This window comes from Sturnira hondurensis, unplaced genomic scaffold (genome assembly GCF_014824575.4).
Source record: "Sturnira hondurensis isolate 20B ecotype Veracruz unplaced genomic scaffold, ASM1482457v3 Scaffold0024805, whole genome shotgun sequence".
In the NCBI taxonomy this organism is placed as follows: Eukaryota; Metazoa; Chordata; class Mammalia; order Chiroptera; family Phyllostomidae; genus Sturnira; species Sturnira hondurensis.
In genome coordinates, this window is record NW_028097436.1 from 7,950,964 (window position 1) to 7,968,281 (window position 17,318).

The following is a 17,318-nucleotide window of genomic DNA, read 5'->3' on the forward strand; positions in this document are numbered from 1 at the left end:
AAAGGAAATGGACTCAAATCAATATGGTGGACCAGAAGGAAGAACAAAACATCCAGCTAGAAGAGAATGAAGAAACAAGAATTCAGACAAAATGAGGAGAGGCTTAGGAACCTCCAGGACATCTTTAAATGCTCCAACATCAGAATTATAGGGGTACCAGAAGGGGAAAAGAAACAGCCATGAGTGGAAAACTTATTTGAACAAATAATAAAGGAGAACTCCCCCCGTCTGGCAAAGGAAATAGACTTCCAGGAAATCCAGGAAGCTCAGAGAGTCCCAAAGAAGTTGGACCCAAGGAGGAACACACCAAGGCACATCATAATTACATTAGCCAAGATTAAAATGAAGGAGAGAATCCTAGAAGCAGCAAGAGATAAGGAGACAGTCACCTACAAAGGAGTTCCCAAGAGACTGTCAGCAGATTTCTAAAAAGAAATTTTACAGGCAAGAAGGGGCTGGAAAGAGGTATTCCAAGTCATGAAATCCAAAGACCTACATCCAAGATTGCTTTATCCAGCAAAGCTTTCATTTAGAATGGAAGGACAGATAAAGTGCTTCTCAGATAAGATCAAATTCAAGGAGTTCATCATCACCAAGCCCTTATTATATGAAATGTTAAAGGGACTTATCTAAGAAAAAGAAGATGAAAAATATGAACAGTGAAAGGACGGCAAACTCTCAGTTACTAACAACCACACCTAAAACAAAAGCAAACCAAGAGGACAGCTAGATCAGGAGCGGAATCATAGAAATGGAGATCACATGGAGGGTTAGCAACAGGGGAGTGGGAGGAGGAGAAGGGAGGAGAAGGTACAGAGAATAAGTAGCATAGACAGTAGGTAAAAAATAGATAGGGGGGGCAAGAATAGTAGGGGAAATATAGAATCTAAAGAACTTGAGACATGTGGTCATAAACTAAAGGGGGAATGGTGGGAGAGGGGGTATGCAGGGTGGAGGGGAATGAAGGGGGGAATAGAACCACTGTAATGGTATAATCAATAAAATATATTAACATGTTGATAAAAAACGAGAAAATGATCAGACGAATCCAAATGGAGGAACATTGTACTCTGGCCTGTACTCTTCAAATGTACCAATATTATGCAAACAAAAAGTTGGAAAGTTTTTATTTTTTGAAAGTAACTAAAGGGACATGGCAACTAAATGCAACGCATGATCTATGGCTACATCCTGGATCAAGGGTAGAGCTGAAGAAGAGCTATTAAGGTCATTACTGGGACCACTGAGAAATTTTCAATATGCACTGGATATTAGATGATAGAGCTGCATCCATGTTAAATGTGGTCATTGTACTGCAGTCCGTAGGACACCGTTGTTCTTAGAATATGCAACTAAGTCTTCTGAAGGGTGAAGTATCATGGTATCTGCAATTCACTTTTATATGGTTCAAGAAAAAAAATGTGTATGTGTAAGTATCGATAAATGTGGCAAAATGTTAACAACTGGTGAGTCCAGGTGAAAGGTATAAGTATATTCTTGAAGTATTAATTATTGCAGTTTTCTGTAGGACTAAAATTTTTCAAATAAAAAGTTGAAGTAAAAATGTAAAACCTGACCAGGTTGGTGTGGTTCAGTGGATTAAGCACCAGCCAGTGACCCAAAAGGATGCTGGTTGGATTTCTAGTCAGGGCCCATGCCTAGGTTGCAGGACAGGTCTTGAGTTGGGGGCATGTGAAAAGCAACCAACAGATGTTTCTCTCACATATAGACGTGTGTCTCCCTCTTGCTTCCTTCCTTCCCCTCTCTCTAAAAAATAAGAAAAAAAAATGTAAAACCCCTGCACAAAAAAAAAATTAAGAGAAACTACACAGTGAGAAGATATATGCAACACCATAACTGAGGGAGAATTAGTATAAAGTACAGAGTGAGCTACGGACCTGGCTGGTGTGGCTCGGTGGACTGAGCGCCAGCCTGCAAAGCAAAGGGTCACCAGTTCAATTCCCAGTCTAGTGCACATATGTGGGTTGCAAGCCAGGTCCCCAGTAGGAGGCACAGGAGAGGCATCCACACACTGATGTTTCTCTCCCTCTCTCCCTCCCTTCCCCTATAAAAATAACTTTTTTTAAAAAAGCACGAAACTGGAATGTTTAAAAAAAAGAGAGCTACAAGCCAATGACAGACAAGCAAACAGGCCAACAGGAAAAACGGAAGATATAAATAGCAATTTGCTGAAAAAGGACCTTACAATAAATGAATATAAAGAAGTTCAACCTTGCTTATAATCAGGGAAAAACAAATTAAAATGTAATTTAATTTTGCTTTAAAAATTAAAAGTCTGCTCTGGCTGGTGTGGTTCAGTGGATTGAGTGCCAACCAGCGAACCAAATTGTCACTGGTTTGATTCCCAGTCAGGGCACATGCCTGGGTTGTATGCCAGGTCCCCAGTGTGGGGGTATTCAAGAAGCAATCATACACTGGTGTTTCTCTTCCTTTCTTTCTCCCTCCCTTCCCAAGAGTAAATAAAATCTTCAAAAAATTTTTAAAAAAGAGTTGCAGTAGCAGAAATGGGAGAATATGACCTATCATAGAAATAGGACTGTGGGTTTTTTAAAAAATGGGTATAGTTAAAGGACAATATACAGGAAAACCTGGTGATACATTATTGGTTGGGACATAAAAGTGATGTATTTAAGATGAATTCAGTTCTCTTTAAAATAGTTTGTTAGCTCATAAATATTTTATTCATCAATTATTTATTGAAAACCAGCTGTGGATAAACATAGTCAGGCACTATGTAAAATCTGTGGTTACAGTGTTTAGTGAAAATATAATGTCTCTGCTAAAATGTGAATTATAGTCCATTGTGGAAAGACAGAGAAGTTTTAAAAATACACTTAGAATATTATTAGATTGTGTTTAAATAATGATTAAAGAGGGGTTGTTTATAGTTGTTCATCCAGATAGGCCTCTCTGATAAGGTGATGTTTGAAGAAAAACAAAGTTAGGTAGCAACCGTCTAGAATAGGTTTTGAATTTTTAAGAAGCAAAAAGAGAGCCATTAATATATTATTTTAGTAATGCTGAGAAAAGTTCACAGAGACAGCATGGGTAGAGTCATGCATGCCTTGTAGGCCATTGGGAGAACTTTGGATTTTATTCTGAGATGTGAAGATAGTTGTACTTCCTAGTATAGGAGTGATATTATCTAGTTTAAGTTTAAAAAGATCATTCTGGATGACTTGTTGAGAATAATCTGTTATGGGAACAAGATTGATGGAAACGTATCAGTAAGAAAGCCATTGAATTATTTGAATTTCAGAGGAAGATTGTTCTGAATATAATTCAAACTAAAGGTACACTTTGCTAATGAATTGCTTGTGTGTGTGTATGAGTGTGAAAAGAAATTTGACGCTAGAGATAACAATTTGGAAACTGTGATAATATTTGAAACCATTGCATTGAATATAAAGCATTCATAGAGTTCAGGGTATAGACACATTTGTAGGCATTCATTCATGCTAGGTCTCATGGAAGATACTGAGGATATGCTGAGAATTTGTTATGAACTCCTACCTGTGTTGCAAAAGAGAATGCATTTAATAAAGAAAATGATGTATTGGGTTGGAACAGAACGACACTTGATACTGGGCTAGCGTGAATCCCTGTGTACGCTAGTTAGTTACTGGATACCAGTGGTGTTACCCAATCTCTTGTTTTAATTTTATTATTTGTATATTGTGGGAAGATATTAATATATATTTCCTAGGTTATATAAAATTTAAGTGACATAAATAAAATCCAATTGGAAATATATATTTATTTTTATAACATAAATATATACAAAGTAAAGTGAGTCAAATGATCACCATAGGTATTAAGAGAAAAGTCTTCTATCTGTGAATCTGTCTTTATTCTGCTTGCATAAATAGAGAGCAGGCTGATGTCCCAGGGGTGGGGGTTGAGGGGGATGGAGGGATGAAGCAAAAAAAAAAAAAAGGAACAACTCATGGACATTGGACAGGGGTGTGATGATTGTCAGGAGGTGGAGACATGGAGGTGTAAGTGAGTATAGAAGAGATAAATTGTAATGGAAAAAACAATAAAAATCATGTAAAAATAAATAAGTACATTAATAAATAAATGTAAAGAGTCCTGTTTTCTAAGGAAGGAGAAACTTTACCAAATAGGTTGAAATTAAACTTAGCCCTGACATTACGGAACAGAAAGTGTGTCAAGCTTTGACTTGATAGATACAAAGCACAATCTTAATGTTCAGAAAAACATCATTTATATATTTTTTAACTTCTTAACTGCTTGTATGTTCATCTTTTTAATATTTCTTCTCCCCCCCAAAAAAGTCAAAAGGTGAAGTTTTTAATCTGAGTGAATAACTTGTATTATTTTTTTACTGTGTTGTTTTTTACTATTTTGAAATAGTTTTAGTCTTAGAGAAAAAAGGGCCCTGGCTGGTGTAGCTCAGTGGATTGAGCACGGGCCTGCGAACCACATGATCGCAGTTCGATTCCCAGTCAGGGCACATGCCTGGGTTGCAGGCCAGTTCCCAGCAGGGGACTCATGAGAGGCAACCATACATTGATGTTTCTCTCCTTCTCTTGGGGGGCAGGGCTGGGAATATAAGGCAGAAAAATATAAGGCAGAAAACTGTACTTGAACAAGAATTAAATGAAAATAAAAATTGAATAAAAAAGAAAAAAGGCAAAAACAGTGTGGAGTTTCCATATACCATTCACCAAATTTCTCTGTAAAGTTAACAACTCACATAGCCAGAATGCAATGATCAAAACCAGAAAATCAACATTGTTATGTAATTTTTAATTAAACTACAGACATTAATGAATATGTAGAACTGTGGGCACGGATGCTTAGGAACTGGCAAAGTTCCTAAGTGACCAAGAGGTTACTTAGCATAGGAACTTTGCCAGTTCCTATGCTAATCTTTCATCATCAAACCCACTCTTCTTAACGCTAGTTTGTGATGCTGATGCTGAGACACTGAAATCTACATGTCTGATTTGACAGCTGTTTTCTTTTACAATTCAGTCGGTAGTGGGTGGTACCGGGTGTGAATGGGATTGCCAAGGTGGAGTAATTCACATCCCGGGAACCAAAATGCCAGGAGGCTATGAAGAAATTTGTCTTACATGTGTTTCACCCTTCACGTTTCTCCCTGAACTTTAACTTTCGCCCATCTCATTTCTCTCTCAGCTGTGCCTGGTCTTTAATATTTTCCTCACCATGACAACCAGACCATCTGCATTCTTTACCTTAAAGGGAGCCAAATGATTTTGCCAAACAGCAACATTTGTTTGCATATTGGGCTCAGTCAGTCCCTAATAACTTAGTCAGAATCCTTCATTTATATAAAGAGGACTGGACTAAGGACAGCAAGGAGTGGCCCTAGACATTATAGACCCTGCTTTTTCATGTTGCTACCTGAATCTGTGTCTCTTGGTTGCAATCTCTGACTTCAAATAAATGCTTTTTATTTCTCGTTCAGCTTTTGTTCTATTTTGGTTAACAAGGAAAACTGGAAGGCTGGTGGAAGATTTATCACTTCGATGTCTTTCTTTCTCCTTTTTAACTTCTTGTGCCCTGGTCCGATGAACATTACCCTAGCAAGTCTTCCTCCTGAGAGCAGTGATGTGTTTTAGTAACATTACTTGAATCCAGTTCTTAGTGTTTTCCAACACTTAGAGAAGCACCTCATGTTGTTGCCAAAAGACAAAAAACGTGTACTTGTGATGTTGCAAGGAAAGAATTTCAAGGGGCACAGACATAGGGGAATGTAAAGCCTAACAGCAATTTATTGGGATGAAAAGGAACCAAACGCCCTTGGGGACGGAGAGAACAGGCAGACTCTAGTAGCAACTGCTCAGAGGTCCTTGCTAACACTCTGTGTATTTTCTTGGTTTGAGGAACATGCAGGCTGTCTCTCAAATAGTCTAATCTGTTTCCTGGGCTTTTTGGACACTTTGCTGGCCTCTCCCTCTATTTAACTCATTTCCTGGACTTCTGAGGATTTCATGCTCTTATCCTGTCTGATCCCTTTCCCCAATTTTCTGAGGCTAGGCTCCTCCCCTTTATGGTCACCATTTTGGCTCCTATTGCATATGCCTCAAAGTTGTGCTTCTTGATCTGACGTCTACTTACTATGCATGTGCTCAGCTGTTGAGAGTGTATGTTAGTGATATAGTCTTTCCTATAAGTCGGCCGGGCAATTTCTCGGCTAGCTGCCTCCTCAGCCACCCAGCACCAGGGAATAGACAAGAGTCACACAAGGTAACTATGCTATTCATTCAACTTTTATCCACTGCAGGTTCACTCAAAGTACAACATCAAGATACACTAATATTCTACTCACACTGTAACAATCTCTGGGGACTATAACACTCACACACAGAGAATAATCAATGGAGAATAACAAATCTGTGTCTCAGTCTCAGCCTGAAGATCTGGGGCCTGGGAGAGAGCACAGTGGGCAAAAGAGTGGTCAGCATCTTGCAAGGAAGGATCTCTGGAGCCAGGTGGGCAGCAGGGCAGACAAAGTCCAGCAGGGCAGAACCAGCAGGGCAGATAATGCCAAGGGAGAATTGTGTGGCATGGAATGTCAATCTGGTGTGTGGAACTCAGCTGTCTCAGCAGTGATGTGGGACCTGCTTCAATTATACCTTGAAAATGGTACACTCCACCCTTCTGGGGCTCGTGATAAGTGTGTTGGCACCACTGATGCCAAGTGGGGAGCTTTCCCAGAAGCCTATCTATGGGTGGTCTTGCTGTGCAGACACTGTTACTCTGATCACATGTGTGATCTTAGGTGTGTATCCTTGCAAGATGTGTCTGCTCTGACTTAGGTAGTTTCTCCCTTGAACCAGAGTATCACGGCTGACTGACAGCCATCTTGGGTGACATGAGTGACTCCATTTTATCTTATATTCTTTATACTATCTTAACTGGACCAATGCCATTTCATTGGTCTTGCTCTTCACACCAGCAAAGAAATAGACCCTTCACTGGTTGCCCCCCAACTCCTAACAGGACAGTTATTCCTTGGGAAAATTGGAAAGTCAGTCTTCCTGCCTGCTTAAAGATTAAGTCTCTTTGGCCCTTTTGCGGACTACGCAGCTGTCCCCTGGGAAGTTCATGAAGTTTCAGCTTCCTACTTAATCAGACTTAGTGTCTGGTTCCATTTATTCCTTCCTTTGTTAATAACTACCTACCTATTATAATAACTTTGTACTCTTAGCAAAACTAGCCTCAGGGGACAGCACTCCTCTCAGAGTTCTGGGTTTTCTTGGATCCTTCTTTGAATTCAAAGGCAAAAGCACCAGTTGAGAATCAGCTCTTACTCAGATATCTATGAGCCCTTATTATTTCTCTTTTGTTTTTAAACTTCATTCGATACCTAGCTTAAATTCCAGGACTGCTGCAGGAAGTACACAGGATACACCTGTAGTAACTGAGATGCCCAAAATTAAGAAAGTACAACCCCCAAATCACTCCTCCATACACACACCAAACCATATAATTATGACAAAATAATAGAAGATCAAACTGAGAGAGCACCCTCTATCCAAAGCTAGAACATTTTGAGAAACAAAACAAAGTAGTATTAGATTTAACCCAATTATAAAATAAATCTTCAGAGCCCATGCTGATTTAAATAAATGGATACCACAAAAATGTACTCTTGAAACAGCTTATTAACCAATGTCACCCCAATGAATTTAATAAAAATAATTAAATGAATAAAAACCTACCTACTTACATACAAAAGTGAAGGAGAAGGAGGAATTTTTCTATGCAGAATAATCCCGAGTAATTTATGTAAGTACTGTGCTGTCAAAGAGCACAACATCACTCCTTACTCTTGGACTGAATAGGGTGCCTTCCTGCCAAAGAGTACAATATGGAAAAGTGGAAACAAAGAATAATTTAAAATGCACAAGCCTGACAAACCTTACCTCAGCTGGGTGATATATGCCAACATCACAAAAATAAGACATATTGATAAGATGTACATTTCATGAAGGTGGTACCTTACCTCCAAAGTCTTCCTCACATAAATGCACAGCCCCAGTCTCATTGTCAGAACAATGTATTGAGGACGTTGTACCTGATTAGCGCTCCTCAACTCTGTCAGTGTCATCAAAAACAAGGATAGCATGACAATCATGATGGACAAGAGATGACCAAGGAGAAATAACAGTCAGATTGAAAGTGATATCCTGGCTAAGATTTTGAACCAGAAAATGAACATTAGGTGAAAACTAAGGAAATTTAAATAAAGCACAGAGTTAATTCATCATAATGTGTCAATATTGGCTCAGTTATTTTATAAAATTTATCATACTGCTGTAGAATGATAATATGAAAAGGTGCAGGGAGACATGGCAAATTTTTGTGCTATCTTTGTAGTTTTTCTGTAAATCTAAAATTGTTTTGTAAAGTTTAAAAGAAATGGCATTTTAAAAAGTTGTATAACTTAAAAATACTATTTTAAACTTGCACAAGAGATTCAATTAATCTGTTTTCTAAGGAAGAACTCAATTGATTAATTTTTCTCATCTATACAAGGCACTTCAACTCTATGAACATTAAATTTCTCATTGGTAAAATTAAGATATTAATTGCTTTACCCTAAGGTTGTTGAAAAACCTAACAATATAATGAACATTAAAATACTTTGGAAAACTATAACATGGTATACAATTTGTATGTGTAATTACTCCCCTCAGATTCTTAACAATGATAGGTTATACTTAATATTTATTACTATTATATGAATATTACTAAATGTTTAGTCTCTTTATGAATATACTGAAAGAATTTAATATGTGTTTAGTGTTGAAATCTTTATTACAAGAAATTCATAATACATTAGTAAAGCAGCTTCATTATAGAAACTTTGGCTTTCATCATAGTATTCTTCTTGTTTTTTCTGAATCTAAAAGTTTCCCTTTTTTTATCCATCTTCCAGAATACTAAATGAAAGAACCTTTAGGAATCTGTTTTATTCCTTGTTTTTCTACTTGTGCATCTCACCCATTTCCATAGGATTATTAAAATCAGTGTGACTCAGGTGGTTGGAGCATCGTACCGTACAACAAAAAGGTTGGAGATGCCATTCCCAGTAAAAGTACATCCCTAGGTAGTGGGTTTGATTCCTGGTGGAGAAGAGTATGGGAGGAAAGCAGTCAATGTTTCTCTCTTATGTTGAGGTTATTCTCTCTTCTTTCCTCTCCCTGTCCCATGTCAATAAACATATTTAAAAAAATAAAAACGCATCACTTGTTAACTCCTAAATACAGCTTCTGCCTATTTATCCAACTCTGCATGTCCCATCACTGCTTTGATATCTATAAGGCATCTCAATTTAGTATGTTCAAATTAAGCTCTTAATGCTCTCTCCAATTCATTTCTTTTTTTTCAAATCAAATACAGTTGTCTCAATTTCCCCTCACCACTTCCCTTTTACCCCAATCCATTTCTTATCTTATGCATTCTCTCAGCTCAACAAACAGCATGAAAATGCACCATTACATAATAACAGTGGAAATAATTTTTTTCCTTTCCTTTACAATGCCCTTCCCAATTTCCGTAAGTCTTGTTAGTTTTACTTTCAGAACTTCTCGAATTTGATCACTCGTCCACAGCTCCAATTTCATCATCATCAGCCATTTACTCGTTCTCCAAATACTCTCTCCACATTCTCTCTGCCCCATTGTCCCAAAGCTCATGCAATTGTGCATCATTTCTTCTCAACACCATCAAAGCTTTTCCACAATTTAATTCAAAATCTTTCCAATGACCTGTAAATCTTAATAGTATTGGACCTTACTGATTTTTTTCTAATGAAAATCTTTCTTTCACACATTCTTTTTCAGATATACTGACTCTCTTGTTGAACTCAGAAAATTCCAGATTCATTTTTTGTCTCAGATTATTTGCGTTTTAATTAATTGTGCTATCTTGTGCATTTTCTCCCCCCAATACATAATGACGTTTTTTTGTATTTTAACAAAATTTATTCAGAGTGCTTTCTCAGTTCATCCTATATAACACAATGTTCCACCCACACAATGTAATTATCTTCCTTTTCTTCTTCTCTATTTGTGAAGATAAAAGGAACAAACTCATGTGTTTGTTTGGAATAAGCTCTATAAAATTTGCATAAAAAGATTAAATGAAGAAGCACACACATAGCTCAAGACAATTGATAAAACTCCTTAGTGTCATAAAACAATATATGCTATTAAAATATTTGGTTGACTAAAAAGTTCATTTAGTTTTTAAGTAAGAGTAAAAGACACATTTTTCATTTTTGCCAATAACTTTATTGAACAGCATGTTCACCATTTTGTTCCACTACCTTCTTGCACCTTTCAAGCAACTTCATAATTCCATCTTCCCAAAACTTCTTTTCTTTTTGAGCAAAGAACTGTTCTATTTGCCTTTTGCAGTCCTCTGTGGAATTAAAATCTTTTCCATTAAGAGAATTTTGTAAAGGCCAAAATAAATAAAAATATGAAGGTGCAATGTCTGGTGAATACAACAGATGAACCAAAGCTTCCCAGCCAAGCTGTAACAGTTTTTGCCTGGTCATCAAAGAAACATGCAACTTTGCATTATTCTGATGGAAGATTATGTGCTTTCTGTTGACCAATTACAGACATTTTTTGTTGCGTGCTGCTTTCAGTTGGTCTAATTAGGAACTGCATATGTTGGGATTAGTCACTTGGTTTTCCTGAAGAAGCTCATAGTAGAGGACTCCCTTCCAATCCCATCACATACACAACAGCACCTTCTTTGGATGAAGATGGCCTTTGGTGTTGGTGGTGGTTCATTCTACTTGCCTCATGATCTCTTCCACTACACGTTATTGTCAGATATCCACTTTTCATCACCCCTCAAAATTTGTTTTAAAAATGGAACATTCTCGTCACATTTAAGTAGAGAATTGCATGTGGAATTGTGGTCAAGAATATTTTATGCCCTTAATTTATGTGGAACCCAAACATCAAAGTGATTAACATAACCAAGCTGGTGTACATGATTTTGAACACTTGATTTGTATATTCTGAGTATGTCGGCTATCTCCTACATGGCATAATGTTAGTTGTGCTCAGTTAATGTCTCTGTTTGATGGCTATCAACTTCAACTGGTTTACCCAACCCCAGAGCAAATCTCCAGCATAAAATCCCACCAACCACATTTGACACATTCAATCCATCACAGCACCTTCTTCATACGCTGAACATATCTTTTTTGCACTTCAGTGGTCTTTATACATTTCTTGAAATAATAAAGCATAATATGCCTAAAATGTTGCTCATACTCTTCCATCTTCAATATTAAAATGGCTACACAAAAATTCACCAGTTTGGATGAGTTTTTATTAAATGCATGCTGACATGACAATACGATCCAACAAAATTGTTTTAAATGAAGTTTAAGACACCTAAGTGCTAGTATAGTTATCTTACAGAAAAAAACCCAAATGAATATTTTGGCCAATTCAATGTTATACACATGTATAATATATAATAGTAAAGATTTTAAAAACTCTATGCAGAACAAATATGCCAGGCAGGTTGCATAAATAAGCATGTTTTAAGGGTTCTCTAACTATATATTTTTAATCAACTTTGTTGAGTAATAATTTACAAAAATAAACTGCATCCTTTAAAAGTATACAGTTTACTAAGTTTTGATGTTACACACACTAAGGAAATCATTACCTCCAATAAGATTCAAATCTTTCCCATTGTTTCAAAAGAATCTTCATATGCCGTGTAATCCATCTGTTCTACTCCCTCTAGCTCTAAGCAACCACTACACTAGAGATCAGTTTCTAATTCATAAAATAAATTGAATAATTTTATATGTACTATATTGTGTTTGACTCTATTCATTAACCATGATGAATGGAAGATTCATTCATGTTGTTATTTCTATCAATAGTTTATTTCTGTTGTCAAATAGCATTCTACTATGTGGACATACCACATGTTTATCCACCTGTTGGTATACATACGTTTGGGACAGTTTCAGGTTTTCTCTTTGGGGAATAAAAATGCTATACATATTTGAGTGCAAGCATTTGTGAGAATACTTGTTTTCGTTTCCCTTGTACCTATCAAAAAGTACAATGGCAGAGCTGACAAAGACGTTTACAAAGTTTTACCATGTCCCACCTCTAGCCCTCTGTGAGAGTTGCAGTTGCTTCATGTCTTCACCCACCCTCAATAATGTCAGTTATTTTAAATGTAACCATTCTAACAACATTTCATGGTATTTCCTTGGTGAGTTTAATTTTCCTTTCCCTGCTATCTAGTGATGTAGTGATGTTAATTTTGTTTTTTGCTTAGGAGTTATATGTTTTCTCAAAAATTTTAGCAATTCTTTATATAACTTGTATTTTTAATATTGGGTTTTAAAATGTGCTATATATTTACACATTATAGCTCATGATTAGGTATATGTATTGACTGTTAATGTATCTTTTATTACCATGTTTAATGGTATCACTCAAGTAACAAGCGTGAATGTTTAATTTTTATGAGGATCAAAGATTTAATTTTGACCAGATCAAAAATATTTTTTACCTTAAGTTTCACAATTTTAAGTGATTTATTCTGTAAGTTTTATGTTTTTAGTTCTAATATTTGGGTTCATGATCCATTTACATTTATTTTTTAAGATGCATGACAATTATTCATATTTTCTCTTTATTCCCATAGACCTTTTCAGTTTTCCTAGTACTATTTGTTGAAAAGTCAAAAGTCAGTTATATTTAAAAACAATTTATCTTGTTTCAATTATCTAAATGTCAATCATTCTACCATTATAACACAGTCTTAATTACTCTATAATTAGAGTAAACTTAGAAATTATTTAGTATTTGTCCTAAATTTTTGATAAATTTCTTTAAAATTTCACATTTTTTTATAATGTCATTCCTATGGTGGGTGAAAGCATGAAGTAGCTGCCTGCTGTTAATCCACTTTAATGTCCAGATTTTTTCTTTTTAATGTAGGATCATTTGCATGTAGCACCATTTCATACAGGCTGTAGATGAAAACGATGTCTACTCACTGAAACAAGTGGGTGCCTTACATTAGTCTGCCTTTAGTAGTCCAGTCTTCTTCCAAGTGATTATTTTTAAACCACATTATTAAGGTATGATTGACCTGCAAAGAACTGTGCATGTTTAATGTGTATGATTTGATGAATTTGAAGATAAATATTCAGTTATGAAACCAACACCTCGATTCATGCTATAAACAAATCCATCATCTCCGAAGTTTCCTTCCCACTGTTTATTTATTTTTGTGATAAGAACACTAAATATAAGAACCTTTTAGAAATTTTTAAAATATATAATACAGTATTGTTAACTATAGCCACTCTGTACTATACAGTAGATCTCTAGGACTTACTCATCTTGCATAGCTGAAACTTAGTAACCTTTAATTAACACCCCCCATTCCTCCTACTTCTACCCATGGCACCAACCATTCTATGCTCTGCTTCTATGGCTGTGACTATATTACATTCCTCATGTAATTGTTATCATGTAGTTGTCCTCTGTGAGGACAAGCTGGCTTGATCTAGTCTTGAGTAGAGCAATGACCTGATCATATATTAAGATACTTAGTTATAGTTTATTAGTTTGCTACCTCAATCCTAAGGTAGTATACTCTATGGCAAACATCATTGTCTGAGCCCAGTCCTTCTGTTAACTGCTGTGGAAGTTAGTAATTCGCTGTTATTACGTCACATCTCCAGTGGCATTGTCTTCTTCTCTGACGCTTACTCTCATCAATATGGAGGTTTCTTTATGATAGTCATGATATAAGCAAGAGTTTGGCAAACTGTGCACAGCCTACCACATGTTTTAAAAACAATGTGTTATTGATACATAGATATGCCCATTCACTTGTGAACTCTCTATGACTGCTTTTGTACTGCAATAGCAGCTTTGAGTTGTTTCAACAGACATCACATGGCCGGCCAAACTTAGAGTGCTTATTATTAGAACATCCACAGGAGGAAAAATGACGTTTTTATTGTACAACACTGGAGAAAGGCATTTCTATAGCCAGCAAATGATTCTTATAGCTGGTTGAGACTTCAGAGGCCAGGCTAAACTTGTGATTGGAGATATTATTCTATTTTATAGAGAAGCTTTTCAAAGCTTATTCTACTCTGTGAGATTCTAGTTCAAAGGGAAAACATTGCAAGATAAGGATGTCTGGTCAAGTTATTTATTTTCACTACAGCCCAACAAGATGGTGGTTTCCTTTAAAAAGCATATATATATATATTGACATATAAATTTATATGTATGCACACACACATAAATTCCTTTAAAAAGCATATATATATATATATATATATATATTGACATATAAATTTATATGTATGCACACACACATAAATTTCTTTTTCAATGGCTGGAAAAACAAACAAACAAAAAACCCCTCCTTGTTCAGAAACCAAAAGTCTAAGGAATTCCAAAAAAAATTTTGTTGTCAGAAAGTCCAATCAGATGTCTGATCAGTCACAGATAATTGTGCTTCCAAAAGATATGAAGGAGAGGAACAGCTGCTGTGCAGAAAGCAGGAGGCAGGAAGCTGAGCAGAAGCAGGAGCTGGGTGGGCACCAGGACCGGAACTACCACCATGGAGGTGGTGAAATTCGAGATCCAAATTCTCTAGCAACAGACCCAAGATACATGGGAGAGGGCTGACCAACTCCAGCCGGAAGTGGAGGTAGAAAGGCAGGCCTGGGAACAGGCTGAGGCTGTGGTGGCCTCCTTGAACCATGGGATCCAGCTGGTTGAAGAGGAGCTGGACAATGCTTGGGAGCACCTGGCCATTGACCTGTAAAAGCTGGAGGAAGCTGAGGAAACTGAGAAATCTGCTGATGAAAGTGAGAGAGGTATGAAGGTCACTGAAAACCGAGCTTTAAAAGATAAAGAAAAGATGTAACTCTAGGAAATCCAACTCAAAGAAGCTAAGTATATTGCAGAAGAGGCAGATAGTATGCAGAGGCAGCTTGTAAGTCAGTGGTTACACAGGGAGATTTGGAATGCACAGAGGAATGAGTTAAGCTGGCAGAGTCCCGTTGCTGAGAGATGGATGAGCAGATCAGACTGATGGCCCAGTGTCTGAGTGCTGCTGGAGAAAGGCACTCTCAAAAAGAAGACAAATATGAGGAAGAGATATTCTTACTTAGAAACTCAGGGTGATGAAGATCCATGCTGAGTTTTCTGAGAGATGGGTAGTCAAGCTGGAAAAGACAATTGATGATTTGGAAGATGTACTGAAATGCACCAAAGAGCAACATCTGTGTACACAAAGGATGCTGGACCAGACTCTGCTTATCTGAATGAGACGTAGAGCAACTCAGTCCTGCCCTGCCCTGCCCTTGCTCTGCCCTCTGACTTTGATTCTGCCTGAGGCCAGCCTGCCTGAAGCTGACCTTTAAAATTGAGGATGGATCTTTAACTGGAAGGCTGCTTTCTCCTTTTGTTGCCCCCCACCTCTTCTCAGTATCTTTATGTCATACTGTCTCTACCTCTCCCAGCGATTCCGCTTGGGCTAGAGGCTTAGCACCTTTGGGAACAACATTTAAGGAATTGTGAGCACAATGCAAAGTGTCTATAAAAGCATGTTGTGACGAGCACATATTGTAATTACCTTGTTTTTGCTGTAGCAACCATTTCTAAAGCATAATTCTAATTTCTAAACCATTTCTAAAGCAAATAATTCCACAGTTCTCAAGCAGCCATCTCATCCCTTTCTGAGCTTTAGGAGGTAATTCAGTTTACTCCATATTGCCTTCTCCACAGAGGAGTAGGCCTTCCTTACTGAGAGCCAAACAGAAACCAGCAAAATACTCCACTATTGGGGTCATTGCCTTGTGCACAGTACTGTACCAGCCAAATAAACAAGGTAATTCCAGGAGGAGTTGCCCCCACCCCTCCCATAGACAAAAAGATGTTCAAGTTCCACCTTTAAGGTACTTTGGGGTATTGTTTTAATTCAGAAGTGACCAAACAAATTAAAATAGTGATACCTCTCTCTTTGAGACCAAATCCTTGTCCCTGCTCTACGCCATTTTCCATGGTTCACCAAGTGGATCATGTGCCCCTTATGTTGAAATGGCCAGTCATTTGCCCTCACACTTCCTTGAAAGAAGTTTATGTTTTTGCCACTGATTTATCCATATGAAATCATCTCATCATCCTATTCTGGGTCTGAAGCTGCTCTCTCTACAAGTAACATCTCATTGTGCTTTGTATCAGTTAGTGTTGGAGAAATCTTTTTTTTTTTTTGAGAAATCTTGAATAGTTTATGTGCAAAACATTTTTCAGTTTTGTATTATTTTGAACCTTTGCTTCTTTGGGATTGGGGCTCACTGGCCACCCCACCTGGCTGTGAGAGCTCTCTACAGTTCGGGCTGTCAGAGTGCTGATCTTTAAGTTTCTGTTCTTACCTGGTGCTCCCTTACTGGTGACGGTTCTGTGAGCTCTGTGAGGTTCGCATCCCGCCCCTTATTGGGTTAAAATGCACTCTCCTTTGGTGTAGTCCCTTTGGGGGCTGGTTGACAGAAAGAGAAACCAACAGTGCAACTATTTTGATACAGAACATTGGCAAATGTGGTTTTAGAATAAAGAACCAGTCCCTCCACAAAAAATATGAAGGAGGAGGGACAAAAAGGCAAGGCCTGCTGTGTTGCTGCCTGTGGGCTTCTTGTTGCGGAGTCTGCATGGTAAGCTTCTGTAAGGACTTTCATAAATCTCTGTATATGAGACATAGTCTTCTGAATATCAAAGAAGTTTGTCAAGTGTTTTTAAAAATCAGAATATTGTTGCCAGAATCTAAAAACAATAGCTTGACTTTGTGAATAAAAAAAACCTTAAGGATAGAGTCCCTGAATGGAGTTGAGAATTGACAAAGGAGAATAGCAATGCTTGAAAAATATCTATCTTCATTTGAAAATAACATATTTTCAGATTTTGGTCGTATGGCTCTTAGGTTAAATTAATTAAGTGGTTAATGGAAAAATGGGTCTTTTACCTACTAACTTCTAAGTGACATTATTAAAATAAGTTACTTTGTCCTGGCTGGTATAGCTCAGTGGGTTGAGCGTGGGTCTACAAACCAAAAGATCGCAGTCGATTCCCAGTCAGGGCACATGCCTGGGTTGCAGGGCAGTTCCCAGGAGGGGATGCATGAGAAGCAACCATACATTGATATTTCTCTCCTTCTCTCCTTCCCTTCCCTTCTAAAGATAAATAAATAAAATCTTAGAAAATTTTTTTAAA

General features: G+C 37.2%; 1 pseudogene; it reads left to right on the forward strand.

Moving 5' to 3' along the window:
• The window catches only part of LOC118981870 (tropomyosin alpha-3 chain-like), a 73,891-nt pseudogene extending 58,515 nt beyond the window's left edge, over positions 1–15,376 (forward strand).
• The last annotated feature ends 1,942 nt before the right edge of the window (positions 15,377–17,318 follow it).